Source organism: Teleopsis dalmanni, chromosome 1 (assembly GCF_002237135.1).
Source record: "Teleopsis dalmanni isolate 2A chromosome 1, ASM223713v2, whole genome shotgun sequence".
NCBI lineage: Eukaryota > Metazoa > Arthropoda > Insecta > Diptera > Diopsidae > Teleopsis > Teleopsis dalmanni.
In genome coordinates, this window is record NC_051846.1 from 90,280,306 (window position 1) to 90,292,877 (window position 12,572).

A 12,572-nucleotide genomic window follows, 5' to 3' on the forward strand; every position below is an offset into this window, starting at 1 on the left:
CAAAAAAATTTTTAAAATTATGATTAGAAAAAACACCCAAGCTTTAAGCTTGAAAATACGAACAGTTACACAGTTAGATACTTTGCATCTAATTAAATTCTAATTTACATGATGTTGTTCTGTCTGACTGTAATGTCTGACTGTAATGTAAACAACTTGACTGTTTAGCAGAATTTGAACTTCAAAATGTATTTAAAATTGTTTCAAAAAACGATTCATGTTTCTAAATATAATTAGTTTATTATTAATATCTTAAGTAGTTAATTTTACCTTTCCTCAAAAAAATATTGAGATGGGCATTTTACTATCATATCAGAAATTATGTTGTGAACTCAAAACGATCTTAATAATTTTATGGTAAAAAATTCAATTTACAAAACTCGAGAGATATAAAACTATCTGCAATTTTTAATAATGCATATTTAATTTACGTTACACAGGCACTGGACAGTGTTAAGTGGAATATAAAGAATATTTAAAGAATATTAAAGAATATTTTTCTATTTTATACTAATTTTCGGAAGTCTTGAAGCTGTAAACTTCGCTTTTTGACAAATTAAGCAATTATAGCGAAATTACTTTTCTTTTAATAAATATTATAAAACGCTAAAGATAAAAATTTTAAAGCAATCAATGAAAAATATATCAATTTTTTGTTAAGAGACTTTTAAAATTAATAGAAATATTCAAGGATTCCTTATAATCCTCACTGCAAAAGTTGAGGAAACCCCCAGGAAAAAGAAACTATAATACATTTTCTTTGTGAATGCCCCGGCGGTGTTCAGATGAAATATGTTTTTAGTAATATATTTCTTTGATAGTCTATCGGTGTAATCGGTATCTCAATATAATGTGTCAATAAACAGTCACAAGCAATTGCGCCGGAACATATTGTAGTAATATATTTGATTATAGTTTCTTTCTTGGAAAGAAGAGGGCCCATCTAACATCTCTATTGTTCTGTAGGTTACAGCAAGCGGTTGGCAAATGTGACCAAACATCAGAAGAAAGTAAATGAATACAGTCATACACATGTATATAAACATATACAGTCATGTATATATATACAGTCTCGTATATAGTCATATACAAATACAATCATATACAGTAATATATAATACCAGCGTAACTTTTGGTTTTAATCACAGTCACTACAATAGTCTCATTAAAGGGGCTAACCTCTATTGGTCAGGACGGTCAAACTTATGGGTCCTGAACTCGCTCATCAGAATTTTATATTGAGAGTAAATGAAAATTGTGTAGATTATTATATTATATATTTCTTTCATGAATAGTACACATTTTTTCGTGTTCAGAGTATGATATCTTTTGATGTCTATATATGATAGTCTAGTTTAGTCGTTGAAATATTATACTTTTTGCCTATTCCTAATGCATTTATTCATTGAAACTCGCTATGAAACACAACTCTGGAAAAGTTGTCAAGCAACATTGGTCTGAAAAAAAATCTGAAGTTATGAATGAAGAAATTATGAAAAAAATCAATCACATCCAGAATGTCCAGCATATGAGTTGTACCGATGTCTCTAAGATACAAATTATCAGCCCAAATTAGCCATTTAAGTACTATTTATGTTAATTTTTATTTTCCTATAATAGTCTTCTCAATTATGGTATTTATTGTGGGTAAATGTGGAACTGCTTTCTGTTCATTCACTCGCCTTAATATGACTTTTATATATAGTTTATGCTAATTAACTACTAATAACCATACAATGTGTTTAGTTTTAGATGAATCCATTACTGTATTATTGTTATGTATGGTAAAAGAATAAAGTGGAGTATATACTGTTCATGAAAAATAATTTGTATTTAATTGAATTTTAATTTAATTAACATCTTTTTTTTCAGGTGTTAGCTTATATCTTTGTCAATCTCTTTTTTTTATGGAATCTGAAACACAAAAGTGATTTGAGATTTAATAGAATGAAGTATATTTAACTTTTTACAGTTCAATAGGAAATTTACACATATTATTTGAGGAAAAACTATAAAGAAAAACCAAAACAAATGTGTAATAAAAAAAAAGTTAGTTTATTTTATTTGCCTAGGATAAGTGCGCATTACACTGACATTTTATGTTAAACAGAAAGTTAAGTACAAAAACATTAATGTCAACTACAATCCCACTTAAGTGGGGTAGAGAACAAAGGCGAACAATACTGAAAAAGTACCACGAATGCAAACAACCAAACTCTTGAACACAAAAAACGCATACAATCAAACAGAAATATACGTAAATAGTTTGTTTTTATTGTTTAACTGAAAACAACAACAATAAAAAACAATTGTAGCTAGAGCGACATAACCTCAACAAGACTTAAAAATATAAATACAAACAACAGCAACAACAAATGCAAACTAAAACAAAAACAAGTACAAAACTAAGATTTAAAAAATGGGAAAAACGCCAGATTTTGTCGTACACATTTAGAGGAGATTGTAGGACCTTCCAACTGCAAAAAAAATATCCTACGAAAATGGTTATGCACATACAAAAATGCCATTCTCTTCCAAACAATATGAACTGAGAAACAAACATATTTAGCGGAATATACGAATAAATTATGCTTGGCCATTATATTTTATACATTTTTCAGCTAAGAATTGGAATGAAACGAACTGAATTGCAGACAATTAACATTCATTAATGTTTTTGTCGATCTATTTCCGTAAAGTTGAGCATCGACAAGTGCTTTTCTTGATATCTAAGCATGATCTTTTTCGAGACTACGTTTACATCACAACAAAGTTTCAATAGCACTTATTTTCAAATCACTAGAGATGAGATGACTAAGATTGAGATTAAAAGATTAGGGATGATTAAGAGATGACTTTCCCGTACAGCAAGAACTGTCATCCATCAATTAAGTTGAAAATTGTTCTAACCAGTTACTCAAATTCATATGAGTCGTATTCTAATCAGTTAACTGTCAGTCATTACGCAAAATTGTTAAAGTATTTTGGTCAAATACAATTCCAAATGAATATTTATGGTCTATAACTCAACAAACACCTATAAGAATCGAAATCAAAAAACGCAAATAGAAATGGATTGGTAACACTTTGAGTAGACCGACTGGTGACACCACAAGAATGGCAATTGAGTGGAACCCGATGGGTAGTATAAAAAGGGGCAGACGTGCACATACTTGGAGAAGGCAAACTGATATGGAAATGTCACATATGCGGAAAAGCTGGGGAGAGTTGAAACTACTAGCCAACAATCGTACCGAGGGAAAGATCTTTGTTCTGGCAGTAAAAGGATTCACTATATATATCTATTATGCACCTCAAGTTTTCATAACGCCGTCTACTTGTTTAGATGTTAGAAATATATATCGCGTTGTGTAGATTCATGGTTCCGTTTCATCGAGGTGATGATTTTCCTACACCTTGATCCAGGATCGTTTTAATTACTATCTTATCAATTCGTTCTTCTCTTTTATTTTACCTTTAACCATACTCTGTCTCCCCATATTACATGTTACTCTGTACCATATAATACATATATATGGTTGCTCCACAGATCTTTTCGGGTGTCAAAAGCGACAACAGCTATACGGATTATCTATTAAAAAAAATATTACTCAGAAGAATCTCTAAGTTTCTTCTTTTGTTTTTTTCTTATACCGTTTTTGAATTGACTAAGACATATTAATGAATAAATTTAATAATGAATAATATAAATATTAATGATAATAAATTAAATATGTATGAATTAAACTTAGACATTATTCGTAGTTATTTCAAATAAAGATAGTCACTGGTGTGGCTTACACAGTTTTGTTTGTGTTTTAAATATGTAAATAAGTTTTATTTAAATTCATACATTAAAATATATTTTCAATGTATAATTTTTTACGAAATGAAGCTTTTGTGTCATTTCGAGTACGTAAAGGAACATTTTGGTGCTGGTTGAAGTCCCCAATCGGGCTTATGGAAGTATGTCAAAATAAATTTATTAACGTCAAGAGTGCAAGCACAGAAATCTCTTAGCCACTTAGCAGGCGTGTTTTTATTAGCTAAAAAAATGGAGGGTAAACCCTTATCTGGAAGATTAAGATTGCAAAATTAGACTTTGAAAATTTATGTCATATTCTATTTTAGCAACCAACTAACCCGAAACTCAGAGTGAAGCACCAGGAAATTAAAGGGATTTGTAATTTTATTGTTTGCGGCGTGCTTAAGTAATTTTGTTACATGCAAATACGTGTAAGCCCAATGCAGCGAGGATACTGGATATCTGCAGAGTTGTCGAATATGTTTTTTAACTACAATGCACGCATCCCAATTTCCTGGTGGATACGAGTAAGAGTATTCCTTTTCACATATTCTATGCAAGTGTGTTGTGCAAGTGCGAACATGGAGGAAGATTTGCTCCTCTTATGTCTTTATTTATAATACTCGTGCTTGAACGTTGTGCCCTCACATATTCTACTACTTTCACCATTCGGAACCGCAATACAATTTGCATTTGTGGCTAACAATTGAGTTTCACTTCGGTGGCTGTCGAAATCCACAAACATTGTGCGGTTTACATTTCACTTGCGGGCATTAAACTCGCCATCTTACAATTTTCTTCTTCTCAAGAATTTTCTTTCTTTGCTTTTTCCATTCGCTCTGTTGGAAACACGTTGGGAAAAATGGAATATGCTGGTTTTGCATTGATAGGGTTGGGCTGGGATAGGCTGCACTGGGATGTGTTGTGTGTAGTGTTGCCTTTGCGGATTGTACCGCATAAAAGTTTATGGCTTATAATTGTGTATTTGTGTTTGTTTTGTATTTATTTTGTTTTTGTGGATTATGTAACGCTGTGAATACAGATGTGAAGAAGAGTGTTCATCTGTGCTTGAATGCTGAGTGGGAAACATTTTTATGAGATGCTGATGACTGTGATCAAAACAAATCTTGATCCAGTTTAAGTTTAAAAGGACGTTAAGTGCCTTTTCAAAATGGGGTTTGCAAGAATTGAATTCAGATTTAAGAAAATTGGACGAGTTTTAAAGTTTTTCTTAAGTTTTTCTTGACAATTTTCTTTGATACCATTTACATTGTCAGAATGTGAAACGAATTTCGGTTTTATATTCGAATTGTCGCTATGACAATAGAACAAACTTTACTTTTATTTTATACAAAGCAGGTGAAAACAAAATACTGTACAATAACCTGCACCAAATCTATTTCTTCACTAAGCCAATTGAAAAGTTTTATTTAGAACTGGGGAAAACGTGAATGCTTCTAATTATTCAATGGGATAGAAACTTTTCCTTTTCTTTTGATAAACATATAATTGACTTTTGAGAGAATAAATAATCACTGAATATGTATCCACATATTATTTATCAAATAAAAAGTAGAGGAAAGAAAAATAGTAAATTCTTCCAAGTACTGCTAGTTATTGATTCCTTTTAAAAACCAGTCTGGTGATAGGAAATAATTTTATGTGATAAAATTGTTTATAATAATAATATTAAGTTCAATATTTGGGCTTTTACATACAACAAATTTTACTGCAGTCAATCTGTTAAATATCAATAATCTTTGAAAGTATTTCTGGTTTAATCGCCCGTATATATTAGGTCTGACATAGAATGTCAACCACGATGTGATCTTCTAGTGATCTTAAAAGATACATTTTGTTTAATACAAATATAAACAATTTATTATGTCTTTATTTCAAAGTTCTGGGATTTGTTGCAATCGATAGTTAAAAATTAATTCAGTCTACATAACCTTACTATCTAAGACACCATTTTTTAAAATGATTCCGGTACCAATTTGTATAAAAGTGTTTAATATAAGAATTCGGTTGGAACGATTATGCATAGAAGATTTAACTCTAGTGATTTCTGCAGTTAAAAAATAGTTCAATTTTCGAACTACATACGATGGATTGTATATGAAATATTCTGCGTAAGGAATAAAAAGTAACTGCCGGAATTCAAATTCTAAAATTTTGTTAACTGTTTTTTCTTTATAACAACTAGTCCAGTTTAATATTTATAGAAAAATCACTATAAATTAAAGCTACATAATTCTACTAATATTTCGTTAAAAAACCTTCTACATGTCTGTTGTTTGGTGTTAATTGTATAGAAAGAGGTTGCTGCTATCGGAATCTAGGCCTATATAAGCGAGTCGGATCAAAAAACTATGCCCTGCCAGAATCGTTGTGTCGAATATCTGATATATGCAATAGCCATTTTTCGAATTGCGAAAATAACTACAGTTTAATTTTGTTTTATTATTAGTTCAATGGAACGCAATAAAAATAGATTTTATGTTAAACAAATATTACAGTGAAATAGGTGTCACACTAAACTAAAACCGATATTATTGCGCCGACTACGTGCAACATCTCATCTCACATTTCGCAGCATTATACTCACGATAAAAAAATAAATTCCTTCTTAGAAGGGTTCGAACAGTAATAAAGAAGCAACAACAAAAATTTGATTAACTTATCCAAATTTAGCTGAGTGTACAACACTGTTTCGGCTATTGCCAAGTACTCATCGTCAATGATCTTAGTATTTGTTGTTGCTTCTGCATTATTGATCGAACCCTTCTAGTTTTTTTTTGTCATAAGGTGCATCATATTCGACAAAAAAAATGATCATTAAATTATTTTTTTTTTTTGAGAAATCAAAAAGAAAAATTTTGAAAGTTGCAATTGCTTTCTTAACACACTATTCTATTGAATTCTCACAATTAGTGAGTAAAGAACAATAAATGCTTCCGCTTTGGCACATCACTGCAATAACGTATATATCTATAAATATATTTTTATTTGTATCTATATGTATGAAAGGATATGCGCATAAAATCAAAAACATTTGTGTTCAGAAAATAAAGTATTTATAATGCAAAAGAAAGTGCGTGAAACATGTCAATCAAATGTCAATTTTTATTTCGAATGACGGAAAATCAATCAAAATCCATTAAAGCAGGAGTTTTATAGAAACATTCCACAAATCCATGTTAACATCATTATTTCATTACTTATCGTCTGAAAATGCTATCGTGTCTAATGAAATACAATAATGTTAAAGTAACTTAAACATAAGTCTTATTCAAATAATATATAGAATGTATGTACATATATAATAATAATAGGTTTAGCGACACTATGTTTATTTATAAAACAATGTTTCTCTGCTTCGACTGATAATGTACGTAATCCCATTGGTATGAGTAATTTGAAATGAGGACACGTTGTAAATCGTCTAATGCAGTTGCGCTGAGACAAGGAAGCGTGCTATCTATTGCAGAGACAAATTGCCAACAATAAATTACATATCATGCCGTCATGGGGAAGTGCACATTTATGCACCTGAGAAAAGTGCTTTACTCCAAAAGAGGTAAGGTAATCGATAGTGGTTCTTGGGGCAGAGAATTTAATTAACATTTGTAAATATTTTGCCGGCAAAACGATTTTAGTGTGCAATGACAGGCAATTTCAGTGAAATTACCTTGCTCAAAATGGTCACTTTAATAGTTTGTCTAGTTTTTTCATTTTCAGGAAGGCATATCAACAATTTGTAGGGGGTTACTACACCCCCTACACCCTATGTTAAGCATTTGTTATTGCTCCAGTGAAATGAAAGTGCAATCCTTTTAAAGTTTATGCGGAAGGACGATGCTGGTAAGCACCACAATGCTTTAACGGCATACGACCGTATTGTGAGAAGTGGCACATCTGCCAACTTGTTGAAATGAGAATTCCAATGGTGCAAGAATGTAATAAAACTAGAAAAGCGTATTGGTTGAAGTCAATTGAATTGCCTTTCCCCATTTAAATATACTACACTTAAGTTGGCCCAGTTGTAATCAATTGACAGTGGCATCGTGCTTTTATGCGGAACGAAGTTCTCAATCAATGTGTGTATGACCTTCTTCATGCAATAATAATGGAGTTTGAGGAATGGGAATGGTTATGATGCGTACAAATGATTTATTTATACATTTTTATTTACATAAAGTATTAGTGTTGCTGTTAAGCTAGACTTACTTTGTATAGTGACAAAGAAGCTTTATTAAATTTTTAGAAGGGTTTTCGAATAACAAAGAAAGAAATAAAGGACAAACACAAAAATTTATTTTTAATTTTATTGAAATTTGGCTGACCATACAACGCTGTTTCGAGTATTGCCAAGTACTCTTCATCAGTGGTCTTTGGGAATAATCGAATTTTTTATTTAATTAGTTTATAGTCCGTATATAATTTGTTTGGACTGCAAGTGCCAGGCTTAGAACTCGTGCCTGTCAAATTAGAAGCGATGACTAATCGTGTTTATCCACAAGAAGCCAAGGCTGCACAAACTTTCAATGCTCAAGTTCCAGGTTTTATTGTCACTTATTTTTATTTAATTAGTGACAACAACCAAAGCACTTGCCGTGCTTTTAAATTAGAACGAGCTTATAAACTACAGCTTTATTTTTGGAAACACAAGTTCAACGAATTGAAAGTTTAACTTTTGGGTTTTGCCTATTCTTTATTTCTTTTCAAAGCTACTCTTTTTGTAGAGACATTTTGTAATGCATATTGTTTTACTTACTATATGTAAAGCGACCATTCTGGTGCTTTTTACAAAGAAGCTATGCTATGTTATTCTACAAATCCGCTTTTTGCGGTTAGGAAAAGCTGAACAATATTATATTTTAACATATTGTTCTTTACTTTTCATAAAACCTGGAACTTGAGCATTGAAAGTTTGTGCAGCCTTGGCTTCTTGTGGATGAACACGATTAGTCATCGCTTCTAATTTGACAGGCACGAGTTCTAAGCCTGGCACTTGCAGTCCAAACAAATTATATACGGACTATAAACTAATTAAATAAAATTCGATTATTCCCAAAGGCCACTGATGAAGAGTACTTGGCAATACTCGAAACAGCGTTGTATGGTCAGCCAAATTTCAATAAAATTAAAAAATAAATTTTTGTGTTTGTCCTTTATTTCTTTCTTTGTTATTCGAAAACCCTTCCATTTTTATTTACTTAATAAAATTAATTTAATAGTAACATAATTTAATTTATTTATTTATGAATTCTAAATTTGTTGGTATTTTAGTCTGAGTATGTTCTTATATATGTATAATGACTTAATGGACAATTGAGTGTATTGAGTAACATTAACAAATCCAATACTCATTCTATTATTATTATGTCCAAACGTTCAAATAATGAACATCAATAAACAAAGTAAGTTTACGTTTATAATCAATAGAATCTTGATGAGTTAAAGAAAATTTAACTAAAATGCTGAAATAATATATTTGGTTATTTTTCCGATAGAGGATGCTGGTAAGTTTTCTTAAAGTTTTAGAGCATTTCTCCTATCTTCTAGCAATTCTGAAAGATTGTATACCAAAAGTAATAGAACAAATATATATTGTGCAGCATTTAAAAAGATATTATATTTATAACTGCCGATTTAGGGTGTTTAATGTTAATGTCTTTGAAGCAACTGAGAAGCTCATAAAATTAGGATATAGAATTGCATGGGCGTACACAAGTACGCAGGTTTTTCACTGAATATTTAAAATATTTATAATCTTAAAAAAAGACGGAATTCAGTTTGAGATGTGTATTTCAATACTTATTTATTTGCTATATATTAATCAATACTTCTTAAAGTATGATGTTGGTTTAAGGACCATTTTTCATTACACAAATATATTTTAAAATATTCGTACTTAAAAAAATAAAAAATAACTAACCTCTATGAAAATCATTTACTTGAATAAACTCTTTACTTAACAAACTTACTTAACTTCAAGTGTCACCTCAAAAAGATAGTTCTTGCTGAGAAAGACATTTGCAGACTATTTTTAGAAGAAAAGGAGACAGTGATACATATATTATGCCAATGTCCAGCACTGGCAAGAAAGAAGACTGTCTTGAGACGCCATTGGGGTGATGACACCATTGGGTTGATGATGACTTGGCGGGGAACCTCAAGCTAAATGAGCTGCTTCATTAGCAAGCGATGTAGGTATGCGAACCAAAACCACTCTAGCTTTAACTCCATAACGATATCCGAGAATTGAAAAAAAAGGACCCAAGTCGTTTCGTGTTCTACTTCAGCTAATCCTTCACTTCAGTGGGGCCACTTGTTGGACAATGCGCTGTCACAACGTCCCACAATGTATATAACAAATAATAGTACACATTTCTACAATGTTGTAGAAAGGTTAGACTTTTAAATTCTTCTACACTCTATTAATCTGTTTTGTTAAGTTTGCTTTATTGCAATCTCTAGTAAGTTTAACCGAACTTCATTGTAACCGAAGTACATTTTAACTGGAATATAGAACTGGTTTGTCTAACTTACAATCAAAATTGATTTAAAAGCGTTTCAAAGCTCTCTCATTAATTTTTCTCCCCACACATCGTCATAGAAACGTCATATTAAATTGATTTAAATTAGATACGATGTTGTAAACAACCGCAATTTTATTTTAAATGTTGTAAAACGAAATGGCCAATTTGACCACATGACCGTTGTGATTGTGGCCTATACATTCAGACAGCCGTCATGTCACGGACAGCCACACAACGTCACGTATGTTAACGTTTAAAACAATGCTTTTGCGCACGCTAAGTCGCAGACACGGACTGTTCACCATGTGAACTATTTTAACAGTTAACTGTAAAGTCACACACACACATACACCGCTGTAACAGCTTCAATACGTCCTCATGCGTGTTTGCTTAATGTTAATTTCTAAAACGAAAATGTGTTAATTCCATTTAATCGCAATGACCGGAAATGAAATATAAAAGTTCTGACTCGATGGTTTCCACTCTCAATTCAAAAAATTTATGCGAAAATGCATTCATCCCATGCTTTGCGCAGTTTTAAGCTTGTTTTTGCGGTTTTTAATAGGATAATCACGCCTTTAATGTTGTCTGGTTACGTTAAAATTATTTATTTATCGATTGACTCGTATATGTAAAAACCACAAACCCTTTAAATAAATGTTCCTGATTATGAATTTTAAATTGCTAAGAGAGTTTTGTAATAAATATTGGCTTGAGAGAGATGAAAAATATTGTATAAATTAAAAACTTTAATTTAACTAAGTTATTTCTTAGAATTATCCATAGGTGTAGATATTGGTATATTTTTAATTTTTGTTTCTAATCCACAAAATTTTTTTCTGTTAAAATTAAAACAGAAATATGAAAATTATTGCTGGTCTAAAAATTTAAATTCATGTTGATTGATGAGAGAAAATATTTTAAAAACTTCCATAGGAATTTTTATTTAAATATATAATGGCTTGTGTTTTTGAAGTCCTTGAGTCCATATTGTTGGTGAGATGGAAAATACTTAAAGAATATTTAAAAATGACTTTGATAGTTACAAAAATAACAGCTAAGGTATTATTCCCATTATACAAATATATAAATATGAACACAATTTCACTTTTACTTTTATATCTTATATATAAAATTAACATTGTCAAAATGTTAGTTACCGTACTCCTCCGAAACGGCTTTACCGATTTTTACCAAATTTTATATGCGTATTCAGTAGGTCTGAGAATCGGCTACTATCTATTTTTCATACCGCATAAGTGATTAGGGGGTCCCTATCCAGCAAAAATATCTTTATTGCTTAAACAAAAATTTTTTTATTTTTTTGACATAAATTTTTTTATATTTTTGAAAAAGAAAACTTGCTATGATATGAAAAGTTGTTGTCTATGAAAATACTGAATTCATAAAACTGCCCCCTATTTCTGCACTATCGTTGATTCTCAAAATGCTCTCCTTGACCGCGTATTTCCAGATGTACACATACAATACATAAATCATGGGTGGCTGGCAGAAAGAGCCATTAGCAGCAAAAATAACCTGGACGTTGATGAATTAAACTTCAAGATAAAACAGACATTGCCAGGCGACTTAATATCATACAAATCGATCGATACAGTTTGTGATACCAACGAAGTTGTAAACTATCTAGCAGAGTTTTTAAACTCACTGGATTTGCTAGGCATGCCACCACACATTTTACGACTGAAAGTTGGATCACCGATTATTTTACTTCGGAATTTGAACCCACCACTGCTATGCAATAGTACGCGATTGGTAATTAAAAAATTGATGAAAAACATTATCGAAGCCACCATTTTGAATGGCAAGTTCCGAAACGAAAAAGTTTTATTGCCACGAATTCCAATGATTCTCACAGACAAGCCAATTTAATTCAAACGCGTTCAATTTCCTATTTGATTGGCATTTACAAAGACCATCAATAAGTCACAAGGCCAAACGATGTCTGTTTGCGGTCTTATATATAAAATTTCCATGTCACAATGTTAGTTACCGTACTCCTCCGAAATGGCTTTACCGATTTTTATCAAATTTTATATGCGTATTCAGTAGGTCTGAGAATCGGCTACTATCTATTTTTCATACCGCATAAGTGATTAGGGTATCCCTACCCAGCAAAAATATTCTTATTGCTTTAACAAAAAATTTTTTATTTTTTTGACATAAATTTTGTTTATATTTTTGAAACAGAAAAATTTTTT